We start from the raw sequence: 22,462 nt of genomic DNA on the forward strand, positions 1-22,462 counted from the left end.
TGTTGTACTGGGGAATAGGTGTCACATCATTAAAAATTATTTAAATGTGTAGGCAGAAAAGGAGAAGTACTGAATGAAATCAAACAAAAAGGAAATAAAAATAATGTTTTAAAGGAATTATATACACAATACTTGGAAAGCAGTTTTTCAGTTATATCAGGTAGATTTGTTTACCAAACTGGTAAGAACAAATGAGTAACGACAACAAAAAAGATAAAATAGCTAATTTTTTTTTTGAAGAAATATAATTTATAATTGATATGCCCTACATATTTTTTACTAAAAATGTATAGTCTCAGCTATATCTATGGCATTTTCTGTGGCTCCTTAACTTTACTATGGCATTGCTTTTGCAACGGGTGTCTTCACAAAACTTGATCTAATTGTCAGGCTGCATAACCAATTGGTTGTGTATTTCACTGCTGATTCCCAAATTCAACTCACACCAAAAAAAATATGCACTGGAATGCATGTTCCTTAAAGGGCAGCATAGATTCCCCTCCAAGAAATATAGACATGAGAAAATTGCCCCTTCTTAATCATAAAAGGAGTTTTACATATGTCTTATGAAGGATTTGTGCAGTTTCCTTATGTTCAAACAGATAATGTGGTCATATTTCTCAAGTCAAAATCTAATTTAATTCTTGACGAAAGTGAAAAGAGATCTTTCATAGTTTGGCATCTGGACCTTGTGATTACCTTCCAAAGACGAGGAGAAGCGGAATGAAGTCGTGTAAATTGAACTCAGCTTCAAAAAAGTGTAAACCATATTTTTGTCAAATAGAAATAAAACATTCTTAAAAGTAATGTTTGGGCTTTTTTTTTTTTTTTTTTTTTTTTTTTTTTAGTATTTTGTGAGTTCTTTTTCATGGTAACAGTCAAAAAAAGAAAAAGGAAGGATATGTTTTTCTTACGTGTTTGACCAAGCAGAAAGTAATGGAATATGAAATGTGGAATATAACTATTTGGTATACTTACCTTTATAATCATTTGCGGTGATGTGTTGTACTGTTCAGCACATACTCCTTCGTAATGTCAGGTTGCATTTCCAAAGATTTATAAATTTGGTTTTAGCAATCAGAACTTAAGAATAATGATATTCAAATTTAATTGTTCAACTGCTTCTAGCCTAGAAGGGAGTGAATGGTAGAAACTGTAGACAGCTGGTATGGAAAGGATTGTTCAGATTGGCCAAGTACATATAACTTTTTGAATATATGTACTTATGCAAGTACACAGGAGGGATCTAGCCAGCATTACACTGAATTACTCAAATTATTTGTAATGTCTGTTACATATATGGGTATATACATGTATGTATCCTCTTCATACTTGCATTTTCATCTTCCTGGCCTAAGGAGCAGAAAGTCCTTAGTTAACACTCATTTTTGTCAGTGGCACCAATTAGTTGCATTCTGCTATTGCTGTCCTTGGTTTATTTTTTACCCTCAGTTGCCTAGTGATAAAAAATAAAATCTTAGGTCAAAGTAATCTGATGTGAGAGACTGTTCATTTTGAAGCCAGACTTCCCAGGCTCTAAATTCTTCCAGAAGCATATATATCTATATCTACATATATTTTTTATTTTATTTAGTTCTGAGATGCATTGCCTCATGCATAATTTGGTGGCTATTTGCAGTGCACACCAGGGCCAAAACAGTGTCCAAGCCAGTTTAACATCTTCATTAATGATCTGGATGATGGGGCAGAGTGTATTCTCAGCAAATTTGCAGATGACACAAAACTGGGAGGATAGATTGACATGGCAGAGTTGTACTGCTGTCCAGAGGGATCTGAACAGGCAGATGGTCTTTATAGTGCAAGTCTGATTCTAGAAAAGAATGTACTTCTATGATGAACTGGTCTACAAATGCTGAAACAATCAGTTTGAATAAGGTTTATAATCTGTGGCTAGAAACATTTGATGCCTCACTGCTTATCTCAGAACTGAGAAATACTTTATCTTCTGAATTGGGGTCACCCATCATTTCCTTGCTTGTGTTTGATTGAATTATTCTGATCAAGCCTCAGAAAGGCAAAAAAAAAGTTGAAAATTTAAAAAACAAAATGAAACAAAACAAAAATCACAGTTTCAATTCTGTTCTTAATTTGACTTCATTCCTCTCCTTCCTTTGTGCCAACACACAAAATGTAGAGTGATGATTACTGGCTGTTTGTTGTGTGAGGAAGATATTCAGGAGAAAAGCCTAGGAGATGGAGAAAATAAAAGTATCTTTAGGCAACAGAATGTTTTGTCCCAAAGGAGCAAAGAAACAGCAGTTGTGTTTCTGTGTTCCTGCCAGAAAAATAGAGATGTAGTGGTTCTGTAATGAGATTCTCAGCTATAAATTGCATAACTCTGTTGGCCTCAGTAGAAATACATCTATTTGTCTGTTATTTCACCTGTGCAGGACAGAGGTTTCCCAGATCATCATTTGACCAGTCATCTTGAAATATGAGGCTTCACATAGTCAATCAGTTGGCATATACTTCAGTATCACATTGATTCCCTAAATATACATGATGAGTTGAGCTGCTTGTCTTTGTATTTATATCACAGCTAGTTTTGGTCAGGCCTTCATTGTGCTTCTGTACACGAAGGAGTGACTTAATCTGAGTGCAGGGGTGAATGCTGCCATCTACAAACAAAACTGAACTTCCAGCTCACTTTTTAGATTAGTACTCCCAGAAAACTGCTTGGGATATTACAAATCTTGAATATGCTCATGTCAGGGGAAAATCATTATAAATTTAATAAAAATCAAGTGATTATTTATGACAGTAGGTGAAAGGTTCAAATGGTTTTCCAATATTTAGTAAATAGGTGATTCATAACCATCTCTGGAATCTCCATGGAAAAACAAAGCTACTCTTTTCTGTTACATAGCACAGCTTTTGTGTAAGGTGTTCAACAAAAGTGTTCTCGGTAAGGAATGTCATCCCATACATCTACTGCATATTTCCCTTGCTGATAGATGTTCATCATTATGCACCAATTTTATATTTTTCTTTAATGGTAAAGGCTTCTCAGACTTGGGTGCTCTCTTTTTTGCTACTTCCACCCAGAAAAAAAAAGGACTGTTTCTTTGCTGTGCGCTTCAGAAATGAAAACCTCATTGGGTTAACAGGGTTACCGTTCCCAACCCAACTGCCAATCTCAGTACCTTGGAATGTCAGGTTTCACAGGTCAACCCATAGCTTGTTAAGCCATTTCAACAGTCCAGTAGTAGTAGACATTTAGTTTAAAATCTTTAAAATCTTTATGCTGTACAACTTTCATTATATTTTATCTGTTTCCCTACATTTCTTCTTAATATCACTGCCCTCTAACAGAATATATTGCTCTAGGAATGATTAGAAATATCCTTTACTCTCCCCATTGCAACCAATTGACCTCCAAACAGCAACAAGAGAGATCTGGAAAATAACCTCTCTCAAATTTAAACTCTTATTGTAAGTGTGAGTTCTTCCTGGAGCTGAGAGTCACGGTAAAAGGTCAATGCATTGATACAGGCTGTATTAGTGAACTGTACCTCATGTTAGCCCAAAACCTGTAGTGCTTGAGGTAAAAGGAGTGATAAAACGGCTATGAAAACTTTCCTATCAGTATACTCGTTATGTGGGAAGGATGCTTTTGTGATGATACAGGGAATCAAAGTAGTTATTCACAGATTCATTTTTGGTCTAACAATCAATTAATGACCCCAGGTCATGGAACTCTATTTTTTAATACCTCCTTATCTCTAAGCAGCTTATGATAGTGATGGCCTCTTGATCGTTTTCTTTCCTTCCCTTTTTTTTTTTTTTTTTTTTTTTTTTTTTATGATGTCAAATGTCAAGGAAGTTTATATTTGGGATTTGACAAAGCTCTGCATCTTCTACAAGAGCAGGAATGCTTTGATTAATTTTGGTATGTTTTCATTGACAACAGTATAAAAATTATTGCCCATAGTAGTGTGTCTAAAATATTTCAACCAACTTGGTAACTGGGCAAATAATTCACTACACAGCTATTACTCAGAACTGATATTTGCTTCAGAGTCCAGCAGGAGGTGTCAGAGGAAAAAGCCATTTCATTTAACCTTAAATGGGATTTTTATTTTATTTTATTTTATTTTGTTTTGTTTTGTTTTGTTTTGTTTTGTTTTTAAAGGTTAGAAATTTAGACATTTGCAAAGTGATATCACGGAAATTTGGTGATATTGCCATTGTTTGCCACTTATTTTTGTCAAATTCTGAATATTTACACATGAAATGACAATGACAAGTAAAAAAAAATATTTGTTTGGTTAAAAAAACAATCAGCATGATCCAGCTTACTGTTTAATTGTTGCAAATGAGTGAAATCCAATAAAAAGTAAACAAATATCTTTATTACATTACCTTTTGAAGGATTTCATTTTCAATTGTCAATTGATGTGTATAATTTATTTTTTGTAAAATCTGATCTATAAATTTCTGGTGTTGAACTGTAATTTACAGTTTTCCAGCTATATTCAGTTTTAAGGGAGCTTGGGGATTTTATTTTAATTTGAATATATATATATATATATTCTGATATATAATATAATATATATAATAAAAATATTTACACATGTGCTTATATATAGATATATAGGTCCTGACACCCATACATTTTTATTTTATTTTTCTACCCTAAAGTGGAGGTCTGAAATCATGCTGTAGATGTTTTGTAAAAGAAGACCAAATAAAGATTTCATCTTCCTGATATGCTTTCTTGTGGGTATCATTGTGGAAATATTTCTTTTCTGATTGAGAAAAAAAAAAAAAAAAAAAAAAAAACTTTTAAGAACTTCAGTTGAAAATCTTCTTCCTGACCTAAGTAGCAGGTTCAGCTTCATAATGTTGCAAACAATAGTCCTACATGCTGCTACTGTAATTACAAGTAATGCCTGACAGAAGGCACAAAAATACTTATACTTCCAGTATAAGTCACTTATGTGCTAATGGAGCTGTTTGTGTTGACTGTGTTCACAGTAACACCAACTGAAATTTTGAAGTTCAAATTAGAGCAGATGTGATGAAACAAGATTTCTTTTTACTGGATTTTGCATTTCTTTTTCTTCCAAACACATTTGACACAATAGTAGGTGGCCATATTTGAATATGCCTCATAATGTATCAATTGCAGTGGCTGAATCAGGTCTTTGATCAAAGCTCAGGTTTGATTTGTCTGATACAATCAGATAATTATTTCTGTGTACTGTCACTTTATCTGATTTCAGCTTTTCAGAATTTCATAAGCTCTGTATTTAAGAGTGGACATCAGCAGTAGAACATCACTGTCTTGAACTGGTGATATGTTTTAAATGCTAGTGTAAAATATTTTAACTAAAATTTTGTATATCTCCTCTTTTCTGTCCTAACTGTGTTGCTATCTCACGGGGATCCACATTACCTTACCCTTTTTTTGCTGCTAGTCTTCTACTGAGTAAAAATCCTTCTGATGTACTGAAAAGTCCTGTAAGTTCTTCAACTTGTTATCTAGGATAGAGTAAAAAAGTCACTGAATGTCTCTCCTATGTAGTTTACAGTTTCCTTTTGAAAACAGAAAGCATGACATTATACCTATCTTCACCTAAACTTAGGCCAGGATCCGCATCCAAAACATCACTGTCAATGTTTCCAAACACTGCATGTCATCACTGCCTCAAGCAAAGGTTGGCAAGAAGAATAATCAGAAAAGGACCAAGTTCTGATATTTCCTGTACTTAGGAATTATACATAGTAGACACATTTCTGGTGAAAACGTATACATTTCCCTTCTCCAGGAATTCTTTCAGTTTCAAATATGGTTGTTTCAAAATATTGCTTAATTGCTACCCTTAAGTAGCTGCAGTCTCTAGCTAAAGGATTCCTGTTACTGACACATTTTTTAATTTTGTGAATCAATCTTGGGAGTTGTGATACAGGTGGAGTGGTGGGAGAAATACTCAAGAGAGCTAGGCCAAAGACTTTTGAAAATGAGAACCAGACTATAGATTCAAGCTAATATTTAATGGTCCACTAGTATTGTAAGTAAAGGACAGATGTCTCTTATTCTACCTCTTGTAGCTTTGAAAATACACAGCAAAACACATGATTTTCCAGGCAATTGACACTGCCTCATAATTTGCTGTACTGCATACTTGGTGTAGGATGGATAGCTACGTATATATGGTCTGAGGTGCCACAGTTGTTCCAAGGGTCTCAATGATAACTTTAATGTGCACAGAGATGTTTCTTAACAGGTGATACAACCCTTCAGCTGTAAAGCTATGTTTGACTATAGTTCTAAATTTTAAGTAATAGCATTTACATTTATAGTTTGAGAAGAATAACACATTAATATTTTTGATTAACTTCTTTACGATCATGCCTTCTTTCTCCATTCCCTTGAGCAATGACTTCTCAATCCAACATCTATTGAGGCTCTTCACCCTGCAGGCAACTGTCACAGTGAAGACAGACATGTAACTGTTACATGCTAAATAACTCTGTGTGTGTTTATATATATATATATCAGGAAAAAATAAATAATTTCTTCCAGAAGGCAAATTGTGATGTGAATAATAACATGACAACATGTTACTGCCCTTCTTCAAGATTTTTGGAATTCAAGGAAAAGTTGTTGGAAGGACATAACCTGGCAGTTTTAACCTTTCAATCTGGAAATTCTCTTATATAATAAACAACTAAATAAAAATTTATTGTTAATGTCTATATTATAGTCTCCATATATATAATGATTGTTTTGAGCTCTAGACAGCATTTCATGATTAAAAAAAAAAAAAGCCAAATATACAAATTCTATAAAAATACCAGCACATATAGAGGAACTGTATTTAAAATATAGGTCTAGTTAAAAATCTATTCATAACACTATAAAGTAGTCATGGCTAAAATATAAAGTAGTTATGGCTAAAATATGCTACAAATTCAAACTCAATGATATAGACATCTTTTAAGTCCTTCACTTCATTGACAAATAAAATGTAAGATGCCAGCTATCTAACTTACCTAACATGTGACTGATAAAATACAAAAAATATTTTTTGGAATAGTATTATAACAACACTTTCAGATACTTTGTTAATTTTTAAATAAGACATTGCTCACTGCACATAATTATTTTTGGAAAATGAACTGAATCTTGAGTACTAAATTCACAAGTTCTTCTGAATCTTCAGAAGGTAATCAAAACAATGGGAGACTTACAGCAAGTAAATATTTCAATGCTTTTAAAGAAATTCAGTTAAACTGAATTGTACTCTTCATAGTACTCTTACAAATAATAAATCATTGCCTAGACCAGTTATGAGGGAACCAAAGAATGCACCTTTACTACTGTTTATGCCTCTTCAAACCATTTAGTGTCCTAATAGAACATGAAACTAACCAGAAAAGACATTTGGGTGTTCTTAGATTTGATATTTTTGGACATATGAATGACACACACTCTACTGAGATAGAAAAGAACAGAAAAACAGATCTGTATCAAATTCTTTACTTCTCAAAGGCTGAAAAATATACTGTGAATTAATTATTATTTTGAAATAAATATATATTTCAAAATACACGATGAGTCTTCTTTTGTCTCATCCTCATAATTTATAAATATGAAGAAAGTGTTCCATACTATTACTATGGGACAACCTGTCTCCTTCAGTGTACTGTGAGCTTTGAGCCACATTTAAATAACAAATTTGAACTTGCTTGACATGTAATTCCAGTTTAAGTAGGATATAATGTTTTAAACACATTTTTAAAAAGTCATTATTACATATAATTGAAGCGCAAATATCATGCCTGAAAAGAGTTTTGGAAACTTTGACATTGTCATCTGACCAACCAAGCCATGTTTGAAATTGTTATCGCTACTGCATTTGTAATTGATCTTAAAGCTCAGTGCAGACAGCCTGACAGGCAGCTTCTTGGAAGTACTGCATCTTAGTAACCTTAAACATGGCTTTTCCTTTTGAACACTTTAGTAGCTGAGATAAAGTGGAAATGTTTTGGCAGCCCCACAGTCTTTGATCCAGTCTGTGGGGAAAGACAGTATTGAAATGCCCCCTACTCCTGTAATATATAACCCATATAGCTATCTGTCCTTTTCCCCCTCTTCTAGATTTAATGCAAGGGTTCCAATTCAACTGCAAACTTCATGAGACAAATTAAATATAATGTTAATGCCTTTAAAATCCTAAAATACCATCAAGGCTAAAAAAGAAATAAAAGAACAAATAATGTTTCCTTAGACTTCCTACCATTGCTGTAGCTCACTTGTACTCCTTGTAAACCTGCCACATCTGATTCAGCAAATTGTGTGAAATCATCCTATAAATATGTCCATATGTCCATTAACATTGCAGAGTATCCACTATTCACTATTTTGAAATTAATCTAAACTTTAAAATCTTTCTCCCACTCTTGGCTGCTGGTCGATATGAAGGAGTAGCATGTTTTCACTATATGGATATCACTTGCCTCTTAGTTTGTCTGTTTCTAATGTTGTCTGCCTGAATTGAGAGAGGTAAGGATGTTAAAAGAAAAAGAGGAAAGCTTATAAACTGTTACAGCAGGGAATAAATTAGAAGCTACTGACTGAGGCTATGACTTCAGCTAGTTTGGTGATATCTGTTATTCTCAGAGTACCAGGATAAAAAGATGTTTGTCAGAAGAACTCAGGCCTAGAAAAAGTTTGTCATGTTTATTGGATGACATGAAGCCAAACCCAAATCCATGTGAAATGACAAAGGCTTGAAGGATGCATACTGTTAAGTTACAAATAAAACAGCCTTTTCTTTCTTTCTTTCTTTCTTTCTTTCTTTCTTTCTTTCTTTCTTTCTTTCTTTCTTTCTTTCTTTCTTTCTTTCTTTCTTTCTTTCTTTCTTTCTTTCTTTTTCTTTCTTTCTTTCTTTCTTTCTTTCTTTCTTTCTTTCTTTCTTTCTTTCTTTCTTTCTTTCTTTTTCTTTCTTTCTTCTTTCTTTCTTTCTTTCTTTCTTTCTTTCTTTCTTTCTTTCTTTCTTTCTTTCTTTCTTTCTTTTTCTTTCTTTCTTTCTTTCTTTCTTTCTTTCTTTCTTTCTTTCTTTCTTTCTTTCTTTCTTTCTTTCTTTCTTTCTTTCTTTCTCTTTCTTTCTTTTCTTTTTCTTCCTTCCTTCCTTCCTTCCTTCCTCTCTCTCTCTCTCTCTCTCTCTTTCCTTCTTTCCTTCTTTCCTTCTTTCCTTCTTTCCTTCTTTCCTTCTTTTCCTTTTTGCTTCCCTCCTTTTCCTCCTTCCTTCCTTCCCCCCTTCCTTCCTCCCCTCCTCCCTTTATTTATTTTTCTTTTCCCAGACAGAAATATGTTGGAATATCAGGATTAAAATATCAGGATTTTATGATAGCTCACAGAGAAAACAATCATAAAGGCAACAAATGAAATTTGATCTCCTGATTGGGGAACAGGAGACTGGAATCTAAATACAGTTTGAATTGGAGAAGCCTGAGTTTCTCCCCAGGTTACACCTTTTGCCCCACGGGAACCATGAAAGGAGATTAAGAGGAATCTGAGATAGAAAACATTTGGTAACTGTGACAACTGCTTTTAATGAGGTCCTTCCATAGAAATGGTCTGACTGGCTCTATTAAGAGTATGAATTCAAACTGTTGTTTTAGAAGTCTATCATATCAAAAGCAAGGTAGAAGGTAGGTTCTTCCATCATGTTTTCTCTGCTATGCATCTCTGAAACCTGATGCATTTCCATATTCAGTTCATCTTAAAGCATAACTTCTCCAGTCACCTGAATATACATTTTTGTCACGTAATTTCTATTCTGGCAGTTGTCAGTGAAGGGAAGAGAGGATAGTTTGTTAGTCAGGGTAGGGTATGCTGAGTACAGGGGCAGCCAGAACTCCAGTAAACTTCTCTTTCTCCTTTGCCCAAGTGAGGAAAAAGAGGTAGAGAAACCACCACTATCATTGCTGAAGCATTCACTGATGCAGCCATGAGTGCAATGAACTTATTACCCCTCACTTTTACACCACAAGTTCCTGGACTGTGGCTCCGTGTTGTCTACGCTGCAGGATCTGAGGACTCTGAGGACAGGTGCACTCTATAACATTTGGTGCAATATGACCCACACATCACCCAGAGCCACAGTGCCCATTGCCCCAAGATTCTCCACTACACACAGCTATGAAAAGGACTTCAGCATTCATGAATAAAATGGAGGTTTCTGTAGTTCTACAGCAGTACTATTTGCTGCTTCCACTTTTCTCCAGCTCCACATGTGCTTCCTCCTTACTATTGTGCATTCTCCCCACCATCCCCCTTTTGCTTTTGTACACATTCTTTCATCCTAAATTCATCCTGTCTGCTTTTCTCCTGCATTTGAATGCAGGCAATCATGATTCATTCCCTGGGAAAATTATGGAGCAGGTCCATAATAATGGATGCTATTTCCAGGCACATGAAGGGTAAGAAGATTTCTGGGGAAAGGAAATACATTTTTAAAGAATAAATCACACTTAACCAACCAGATTGTGTTCTACAATGAAATAATTGCTCAGTAGATAAAGAGAGAAATGCAGATATCATTTATCTTGATTTTATTAATTTTTTTGGTGCTCTTTTCCACAACGTTATTGAGAACAAACCAAGAAGATAGCAACTGGACTGAAGGGCCCAAAAATGGGTGGAAAACCACATCAGCTTCTGAGTTCTACAGGTGGTAGTTAATGGCTCAATATCAAACTTACTGCCTGTTAGGGTTGGAATTGATCACAAGGTGATAGTAGGTTCAATATTATTCAATATGTTTACAGAAGATGTGTTTAAAGGGGTTGAATGCACTCTCGTCAAGTTCATGGGTGACACCAAACTGTGAGGAGAGGTATATGTTCTTCAAGGAAAAGCCTTGGACAGTCTGGAGGACTAAGCACGCCAGGAATGATGTGAGTTTTAGCAAAGATAAATGTTCAGTCCTGGGCTCGGAATTGAACAATCCCAAGCAGCGGAACTGCCAGAGGTCTGACTGCAGTGTAGCTCTGCTGAAAAGGAGATGGGTAGTTCCAGTGGACAGCAAGGTGAATGTGAGTCAGCAGAATGTCCTTGCAACAATGAAGGCAAACCATGGACTGGGGTGCTTCCAAGTAAGAGTCTGGCCAGAAGTTCAAGGAATGTGATTATTCCACTCTAATTGGTGCTTGTTAGGCTCCTTAGGATATTATGTCCAGCTCATGTTACCCACACTTCAAGTGAGAAACAAAAAATGGAGAGTGTCCAGTGAAGAAACACCAAGATAGTTATGCTGTTGGACAACTTGACATGTGAGAAAAGATTGAAGTATTGGCCTAGAAAAGTAAAGTCTAAGGGGAAATCACAGCTTTCTAATACTGCAGAGTTTAAGTACAAAGAAGATGAAGGTCCTCTCTTCACAAGGATGAATAAGACAAGATCCAATAGGTGCAGATTGCTTGAGGGAAAATAGCAGCTAACATAAGAAAAAAAAATATTTTTGACAGGACAAAAAATTGTGAGGACAATTTAAAATTGAAATAGGTTACCCAGGGAAGTGGTAGAATATTCCTCACTGAAAATATTCAGGATTTGTCTTGGGCAGGGCCCTTGATAACCTAATCAAAGGCCCTGCCTTCAACAGAAGTTTGGAAAAAGTGCTTTCCAGAGGTCCCTTCCAATGTAGCCTTTTCTGTGATTCTATGGTTTTCTCTGTTCCCTCTTTTGTTTTCTAATTTTTCCGATCCTATTTCTACTTCATTTTGGCCTCAGCCTCAGTGTGTCCTCAGTAACTGTGGTCATTTTCTTTCCTCCTTTTAAAACCTAACTTCAACTTAAATCTTTACTTCTTAATGACTGCCATACATCCATTTACAAGAAGGATGCTTACCACCACTGTGTTACCTCTAAGAAGGAATAGAAAGTAAGCTGAGGAAGGGGAGTCCTGAACTTGACTACAATGCTTCTGCCAGTGGTAAAGACTTTTCTTTTTTTTCTTTTTTCACCCGTACCTTGACTAGGAGAAAGCATCAGATCAGAGCACCGCATGGAGTGTAGCTGTGGGCGTTCAGTTCCAGTTCAACTTTACAGAATCTGTTCAGTCTTGTAGAAGTCATGTATGGACTGTTGATCAAGAAGGTTCCTTGTTTTGAAGAGGTCGTTGCCTGTGTGACCACAGCCTTTCTCTGACTTAAGCCCAAGTAGAAGGTTTGCAAACAAAAATGCTATGGCTGCAAATGAAGACAAAAGGCCAGATACATGTCAGAGATGCAAGTGAGAAACCCAGCCAAGGAATCTTAGCAAGAGTGAAGAAAACTGATCTGCAGTCTGGTGCTTTTCTCTCTCATGCAACAAAGAATCCCCTATTAATATTCCCAGGTAGGTATAAGTCAAAGTAGAGAGGCAAAGGTTAGGAGAACATTTTGTGTTCAGGCTTGTCTTAATCTTTGCAAAATCTCGATTTTGAGGTTTTCAATTACAATGTAAATTATATCATTTTAATAGACATTATTGGATCACAACAACATAACTAAATTACCTTTTTTTTAGTATAAGGAAATAATTGCTATATTATATTGTCCCCTCCATGGCAACTTGTGGCATCCATCTTGTCCATCTTTGAGCTCTTAAATTATTTATTAATTGTAGCAGCTACCAGACTGAAATATCTGATTTACAGATGAAGTGGAAAGAAATTCTCTTTCTTGTGTTATATATGTTATATGTTATATATATATATATTGTGTTATATATGTTCAACAAAATAACACACACTCACACATACACACACACACACACACACACACACACAAAGGTTGATATATAGTATTAAAGTTATTAATATCAAAATATGAGCTCCTCAATTTGCCAGAAAATTGAGATACTGAACCTTCATCTGTAAAAATAAGGTTAATAGACAAGCAGCAGTTCAGTTTGTGCTCAGATTGGACAGGTACAGTATCCAAATTTTTAAGATTTTTGGCTACAATAGATACCAGTGTTGATTCCATTGAAAACTCTGTTATTATGAATAATGATCTGAAGTTCATTCGAAAGAAAAACTTTAAAAAGGCATTTGAGCTAACAGTGCCTGAGATCACAGTACTAAGTTGATTTCCAATGAATATTGTGTTAAATTCAAAGCTTCCAAGCTCTGTGAGATTTACTGAAACTTCCTGAGAGACTGCTTCTCCCTGCATGGTCATAAGCATTTGCACAGCTGCTAAAGGTTTTTTGGCAGCTGCCCACAACTGTGGAACGACATCTGGAGTAAATCTAAGTGACCATAAATTTCAGTACCTTCACAATAAAACAGTGGAACCCACTTCTCTCACCTAACAGTACCAAAGCCAAAAAATAAGCCAATCAATTCCTGCTGTTGGGAGATGAACAGAAAGAAACAGAGAACTTTTTGTTTTCTCTTTAGCAGATATCTAAGATGCTTTAATACACTGATAAAGATACAGAATATAAACTCAGATAATTAAACTGTGATCTGGGAAATGTGAGCCAGAGACACAGGAGATAACTCAATTCCAAAGATTCGGAAAATAAAACCTCATTTGTATTAACTCTCAAGGGTGAAGGTTGGAATTTGAGTCTTCTTTTACAAAGCATCTTTATTCAAAATAAGCAGCATACTTTCCTAAGAGAACCTTGTTTCTTAATAATAATAATAAAGTAATAGATGATTATCACTTTTTTAATTACACAAAAAAATATAGATGGCTTGCCCTGTGCTGTGTGGTTTGCTGTTGAATAACTTAATATTTGGGAGATAATTACATTTTAAGTTTCTAAAGGGAATTTGAATCACATACTTATGAAATATATAATTTTATATATTTCATGAGACTTTTTTGATTAGGTTGACATTATACTAGTGTTTGAAATGGGCCTCAGAAGGTGAAATTGAGATGTTGAGAATGAGACTAAATGTATAATTTATAAACTCTACTTAATAAAGCATATGTTAAGTACAGCTGTGTGTGGAAAAGGTTATTTATAGTTTGATTTATTATATTAGAGTTCTTCTTAATAATAGAGTTATCTTACCATTGTAATTGAGCCTATCAGTCAAGATTAGGGGCGACATTTTACATGTCTGAAAGAAGATGGCAAAGCAGAGCTATGAATCTGCAGCAGGCACCAAAGTTAGTATCACAATCAATACTATTGAACCACAGTATTTTCTTAACTTGTATTTTCCAAATCATTTAAGTCTAGAGATAAGTTTTATGTTTGACCAAAACAGAATTGCCAGTCAGACCTCAGTGACCATCCATCTTTACTATTAACTGTTTTGTTTTGTTTTTTTAATATGGATTTTAAATACGAGATTTTGAGTCAGCCAAGAGAAGATACTCAGTACACATGGGCAGCTACACGTAGAGAAGTGTTATTTGAAGAACAATCTCTCTGCAAAAATGATCTCTATGTTGTTCAGGACAAGGCAAACACATTACTTATGGAACTGCAGCAGAACAGTTGTCATCCAGGCCTTTAGATAGCCTCTCATAGCTCAAAACAAACCCAGATTATTGTAGGTTTTGTGCTTTAAAGCATTATTACATTCTCAAAATTTGGATCATTATACAAAATAGCCAAGATCCTCACTGTCTTAATTTCAGTAGGAATCATTTTAGAGATAGGAGACTGAGGCACAAGTAACTTCAAATACAGCTTTTCAAAAGTCATTTCTCATTTAATCCATAGAAGATTTCAAAATAGTTATATATTTAGCAAAATAATTCTCCCAAATGTAAACTTCCTGGTGGTAAAATTTAATGTTGGTATTTAAGAGTAAGTCTCATACATCATGAAATATTTATTCACAATATAATACCAGGGTTAGGAAAAAAAAAAAAAAAAAAAAAAAAAAGGAGAGTTGGCGTAGAGAGAAAAAGTAAGTAAGCTTGTAGTGGAAGAAAGAGGAAAATAACGTATGTATATTTCTTGCTTCACTGCTCTGGAGCAGTACCATCAGCTTTAAATGTATTGAAATTGAATGAATAAGAATGTGTCCTGGTTTCAGCTAGGATTGAGTTAATTTTCCTCCTAGTAGCAAGTATGGTGCTGTGTTTTGGATTTAGGATTAGAATAATTTTGACAACATGTTTTAATTGTTGCAGAGCAGTGCTTATGCTAAGCCAAGGACTTTTCAGCTTCTTACACTGTCCTGCCGGCGGGCAGGCTGGGGGTTCAGCAGGAGATGGGAGGGGACAGAACCAGGACAGCAAACCCAAACTGGCCAAAATGTCCATGCCATGTGATATCATGCAGAAAAATTAATATGGTATAGCTATCCAGGACGGGGGGACTGACTGCTTGGGGATAGGCTGGGCATCGATAAATGGGTGATGAGCAATCGTATTGTGCATCACTTGTTTTGTACACGTTATTAGTAGTAGAACTATTATCATTATTATTATTGTCTTTTCTTTTCTGACCTAATAAACTGTCTCTATCTCAACCCACAGGCTTCATTTTTCTGATTCTCTCCCCCATCCCTCTCTGGGATGGGGGAGGAGGAGGGGGAGTAAGCAGCTATGTGGTGCTTGGCTGTCGGACTGGTTAAACCTCAACAGGAGTTGATGAGATGTGAAAAGTAGTCTACAACATTGCATAGGTTTCGTAAAACATAGGAGAAAAAGAAGTTTCCAGTAAAACCACTGCTGGTTTTGCTCTCCCTATTCTTTTACTTTGAGATAAAATTAGAAAATGTCATTGCAAAAAGTGATATAATACTATAAGAACAACAGGAAAATTGAAGACTGTGAACACTGCATTATTTTTGATTGACTTCATAGGAAAATAATTGTGGATTTATTATTTTATTTTATTTTATTTTATTTTATTTTATTTTATTTTATTTTATTTTATTTTATTTTATTTTATTTTATTTTATTTTATTTTACTTTATTATTTTATTTTATTTTTTATTTTACTTTAATTTAGTTTAATTTAATTTAATTTTCCTTATTATTTCACTCCTGTACTGCTGTCATGTAATTAAGTATATGTAATATTAGAGCAACAGAACACTGATTTCAGCTTGTTTCAGTGGGGTCAACTACATGAATGATGCAGATAATCATAGAACAAAGGAGTTTTAATTATGTGTAGTAGAGTGACTCACACCTTTAGCAAAACATAGTAGGATCTACATTTAATAGCAACAACCTGTTTTTTGTTTGTGCTTTTTTTGTTGTTGTTATTTGTTTGTTTGTTTGTTTGTTTTTTACATTTGTAGTGAAAGTGTAAACTCATCAAGCTATGAAAATTGATTGAAGTAAAATAAAATTTTGCCCTCTTACACTTACTACCGCTCTCATTACTGCTTATGCAACTGGTGGTGTAAGAAGCCTTTTGCTTTTTATATTGATCCCCTGACCTTCCTTGATAGAGTAGATACATAACAGAAAACCTCAACAGCATTAACAAAAAAATAAATTCTGATAGGATAGGATTTATGAGATAATTAGGAGAAAATATCACTAGTGACTCCTTCTCTACAACAGTTTCCTCTTCACGTAAGATTTAGTCTTTTTCTTCTTTCATGCTTATGTTTTGTTTCATTACTACACCCAAATAACAAATTGCTTACTGATTTGAATACAATGTGATACATAAATTCCTCCATGTTACCTGTTTGAAAGACCTATGCTCCTTGTCTTGATCCAAAAAAACACAAAGATCCTTGCCCTCTCCACCTCTCCAGGATCATATCTTTTCTATGTTATGAGGTTTGTCACTCAATGTGTGTGAGAAATTTGGGTCAGTATATATTTATTATTTACCTAGCTCTATAAATCATACAACTACTTCATTAACCTCCTTCATATTTTTTTCCTTCTTCTTGTATTGACTGGACATCTGTACTGCTACTGGAATTAAAGTAACAATTAAATATTTATACAGAAGACTTCAGTATGTATGAAAGATTTCTGGACTAACACTCAGCAAATCAACATTAGTTGAAGACCTATTTTGTATAACTTTTCTTTGTGATTTCCCCACCATCACCCTCACCCCCCTCCAGTACTGGATTGTGCTTTACCCTCACAAGGTAACAACAGGCTTAATCGATGTAAAATATTGTAGTTCTGTTATACAGAGGACTTAAGTATTTGTCACTTGCTGCAGAACAGTAATAATAATAATAATAATAGTAATAATAATTTCAACAAACTATGGATGTAGAAAGGATAAAGGCTGGTGGAAGGGTTGATGTTGACCAATAGGTATTCTAACTACAATGTGTTTTATTCTAACTACAATGTGTGGAGCTGAAAGATACTCTTCTGTGTCCCAGAATAGAGAAAAATATATTTCCTTATGACCTGAAATTATTTCAGGAAATACATTTTTTTTGTTGTACTAGTTACGGTACTTTTATCCAACACTATTTTCTATTCTGGTAAATTATATTTTCTCTACTTAACATCTCCTTTAGTTTTAATTGAATTAAAGGCCAAACTGCATGTAGTATTCCTGTTAAAGAATCACCATTATTCTGTGCAAGTACTGAAATAATTTCAGAAATGGATAGAATACTTATTTATAAATTCTAATGCTGGTGAAGCACTCTCAAGTTTTTGAGAATAAAGAGTTCTATGTAAATTATCTGATAAACAAATAGCAAAATTAATTTAAAATTTTTGAGAAAACAGGTTTGCATTACTACTGTGTTTGTTTGTTTGTTTGTTTTTAACTCCAGGATATGGGAGCACTCATTTCAATGTACTGATTGCCCTTAACAATACTGCTGTTACTTAATACTAAATATGTGATTTAAATAAACTATTTGGGAAGAGAGTTATGACTTCCCAGATCTTATCTAAATCTTGTTGAAATTAAAAGTCTGTGGATAAAACTTATATGAAAAAGGGTTGTGTAAGTGCCTGTCAGACATTTCATTTTAATTATTCAGGATGGAATAAATTAATTTGAATAGAAATTTGGGGTGGGATGGTTGGTTGGTTTGCTTAGTTTTGCTGAAAAATGCATTCTAACCCTTCTAGTAGTTTTTAGTTTTAGGCAGAATTTAAATGTTACGTTATTGTAAATAACTGTCTAAAAGTAGACAGAAAAAAAATCATTTAAAAGGTTTCTTTTTTTATTATTATTTACTTATTTGTACTGAAATCTGTAGAAAAGCATTATATTTCACAGAATCACAGAATCACAGAATTTCTAGGTTGGAAGAGACCTCAAGGTCATCGAGTCCAACCTCTGACCTAACACTAACAAGTCCTCCACTAAACCATATCCCTAAGCTCTACATCTAAACGTCTTTTAAAGACCTCCAGGGATGGTGACTCCACCACTTCCCTGGGCAGCCCGTTCCAATGTCTAACAACCCTTTCGGTAAAGAAGTTCTTCCTAACATCTGACCTAAAACTCCCCTGGCAAATTTCATATGTGTATTTGTTTGAGTCTTTTGAAATAGAATGGAAGAATACTGTGGTTCATGTATAGCATATTTTTTTAATAGTTCCTTGCAGCCTCCATTAAAATGAATAGGCAGTTGATTCCTCCAAGATAATTTAGGCGTACTGGACAGGTTTAGCTGAACATATTCATCATTTGGCACCAAAGTGGTTAGTTAAAGCGGTTAGTTGTAGTTATTGTACATGTAATTAAGTTTCAAAGTTAATGCTTTAAAGTTAACACCTCATTAAAATCAGTGGACAACATTTATACCTCTTTTGCCAATTTTGGGGCTGCTGACTCAATAAATGCAATGATATACCTAGTGAAGTCTATGGGAAGAGCTAGAAATAGTAAATAATGCCTTTAAGTTACTGAGCAAATTCTTGAGACATAAAGGTTAGTCTTTACTCATATTCATGGTAATGTGACTCACATTATTTAAAATAAGATGCATTTAGCCAATAAATAATAAAGATTTTAGATTTGGAGTTTTTGTTTGCTTGTTTGTTCTCTGTGACAAAGGGGAATGCATCTAAGGATGCATAAGGAGAGAAAAGAGTAAGAGGTTTTTTGTGACTGTGGCAAGTCTTTGATCCAAAACACCAGCCTTCTCATTGAACTTTTTAAGCTTAAAGTGTTCGATCATTAGATTTTGGAGAAGTATGAATAATAATCATCATTTAACAAACTTAATTTGCTGCTGCAATTATTTGCTGAGATTATTTGGAGACTTTCACTCCTGCTTCCAAATGAATGCATATTTTTCTCATGTAACACAAGGAATAATTCCATTGACATAGAGCAATGGAGCACCATAATCTTGACAGACTATCTGTTTTTTTAATGGTGGTGTTTTTTATTGGTGTTGTCTGTTTGTTTTCCTATAAATATTTGAAGGAAGGTTTCATTTGTGAGATTATATAATGCTCATAATTCTGAGATCCAGAATTATGATGGCAGTGTTGTTATAAAGGTTACATGCTAAGATGCTGAAAGAAATTGGTTCTGATAGAAAATATAAATTGCCAAAAATGTTGTTCACTATACTATTATGAAATAAAATTTCAGTTAAAGAAGAAAGATTAAGAGAAAGTTAATAAAAATGGTAACTTAATACACGATAAACCCCATTATATAATAGTTGATCAAAATTGTGCCAGTATCTGTTTATTGGGTGAAAATTGAGGAACTTGGAGATACTGGAATGACAAGAAACACATAAAGGAACCACAGAAAAGGGGGGATTCCAAGAGCTTAATAACACTACTGGAAAAATGCCAAAGATGGATTTATAAACCTTCTATCTGCAGGCTAAAGGAATTATTCCAAGGAGCTTTAGGTAGCAATGTATGTATTGGATCATATTTAACTATGTGATTTTCTTGTGGGTAAATGTTTTCATGAGCACTATTAGAATGTTTTACAAGTAAAGTAAATGTATGAGGGCAGTATAATTTATTTTCTAATGAGGGATCAAGTAGTTTATTTCTATTGTACATGTTATTACAGTGACTGTTACATGCTGTGGGAGAGCTGCATGATGAGCAGTCACATCTTGCTAACACATCTTAGATGATAAACAGATGGAGACTATGGAGACATTCCATGTTCGGACATACAGCACAAAATTATTGCACAAACATAATTAGCATAAATTACTATTTAAAAGCTTTGGGATTTTTTAATAGCCTCCTCCTCTGCCCCTTAACTCTCGACCTTGGCAGCTTGTGTCTTCAAGAGCAGCTAGAATTGTGATGGGTGGATGAAGCTCTAAAGGCTTAGAAATTTAGTCTGGAGAAATACCAAGAAGTTTGGATACTAATCTCAGATTTATTCAAACTAATCCTTGGAGGTCTCTCACCTTCCTCTTCCACATCTTTCTTCCTTCTCCTCCCAAGACTGACTATATCGTGTTGTTTTTGTTTTGTTTTGTTTTGTTTTCCATGTTTCATGCTTGCATTGACACTGTCCTTTCATGCTACTCTTGGAAACTTCACATTTGGTATTGCTTTATGCTGCCTGTTGTTACAAAATCACATATTATGGGATATCCCTGAATCAAGGATTTCTTGAGAAATTTTAGTTACTTGCCCCAGAAAAGCCTCAGAACTGGTGAGATTTCAAATGGAAAAAAAATGAAACAAAATTTTCAGGCTCATTAACTCAATTTGACATAATTTTTTCAGTACATTTTAAGGCCAAAAAAGGACCATGAGACCTCCAGTGTAATCCCCTGTGTAAAGCAACTTCTAGATTTTCACTTAGTTATTGCTGCATTGAACACAACAATTTGAATTTCCCAGCAAAGCAGCACATCTTCAACAAAATACAGTGTGCATGCACAACACCTCCCATCCCCCCCCCCCCCAAAAAAAAAAAAAAAAAAAAAGCAGCAAGGACTAAGTCATTAATCTATTTCCATCTATTTCCCTCATCAGTGAACTGAGGGAACTTAATTCATATTATTTTTTGTTTGTTTGTTTGTTTGTTTTTGTTTTTGTTTGTTTGTTTTTAATTTGCCCCTGTTCACAGTAGTTAAATAAATAAATATTTATAATAATTATCCTTATCATAAATATTTATAATAATAATCCCTAGCTTTTCATTGCCAGATTGCAAAGACTTTAAGAGTCTATTCCCATTTTTAACCAAGTTATAAAGTACCCTGTGTGTGTCTCTCTTTTTTTTTTTTTTTTTTTGTGGGGGGTGTGATCTAAGCATGAAGTTATTTAAGTTTCCCATGTGTGACCTTTTCTTCCAGACCTTGAATCATTTTTATTCTGTACCATTTCAAAGTTTTCAATATTTTTTTATTTTTATTTTTTTAAAATGCTGACTGGAACAACAAAGATAAAATTGCCTCTCTAATCTTACTCAACATTCTCCCTTTAGATGTCAACAGACCAGCCTGTCACTTTTTGCCACAACATTTAGCTGGAGGCTTATATTGGATTACTTGCCAACGGTGAAAGCTTTGTTTTTATTTTTGTATTTTTGGTGATTTTTGATATATTTTTTTTTTTCCCCCATTGGACAGTTTATGATTTTATTGAAATGGGACCCAAATATGGTGACATCTTGAGATGGGACTATATTCAGTTTTCTCCTAAAAACTGGAAACTCAGAATCACAAATGTGTATAAACAAAAGTCTCAAAAATCAGTCAATTCTTAAAGTTGGCAGACACAGGAGAAAACAGAGGAACATTATTTTCCTCTCTTTTGCTCTCCCATAAAAATGTTCACACACATCTTTTCTACAACACATGCACTATGTGTTATCACTATAGCACACTGAAATTATCAACTTTAACTTTATTAAAGTCGGCCCTGTTTTAAGTTCTTCATTCCTGTAAATACATTTTTGACTTTGGCTATATTAGAATGTACATTTTCTGAATTGGTTCAGTCATCAAGTGATACAGATCATTTTCCATGAGTGTCTGTCTTTATTGGCACTACTGTGCCAATCTTTGTGCTATCCTATACATTTTGGCAGCACTGATTTTATATTTGCTTCCCAGGCAATTGATAAATATTGAAGGGTGTCAGGCCTAATATGAGCCCCTACTGAAACTCTTAGAAACAGCCTTAGATGATTAGGATTGCTCACTACCTACTATTTACAAGAATATCAGCCCATTCTGCATCCATGTGAGTTCAACTCATATTGATGAATGTGTTAAGTAACATTAGAAAGCAAACATTAAAGGAATACATGTAAATCATTTCTAGACACATTAGTGTTCAAGAAAATGAAGAGTTAATTATGCAGCTGAAAAAATATAGAAAGCTTCATGGAATGGCTATTCTTCTGGATCTGTCTTGGTCTTAGACACTTGTAGGCTATTTGTCAACCAGTGTTATGTCATGGAGACACAGAGACACAACATAGATCACAGTGCATACGTTTGAACCATATGAAATAGAAGAAAAAACTCTTTTAACTCTTACAGATGACCCAGTTAGCTATAGTTGATAAAGCATACATTCCATAGTAAGATAACATTTTTAATAAGCAAATATTCTCAAA

This window comes from Anas acuta, chromosome 2 (genome assembly GCF_963932015.1).
Source record: "Anas acuta chromosome 2, bAnaAcu1.1, whole genome shotgun sequence".
Classification (NCBI taxonomy): Eukaryota; Metazoa; Chordata; class Aves; order Anseriformes; family Anatidae; genus Anas; species Anas acuta.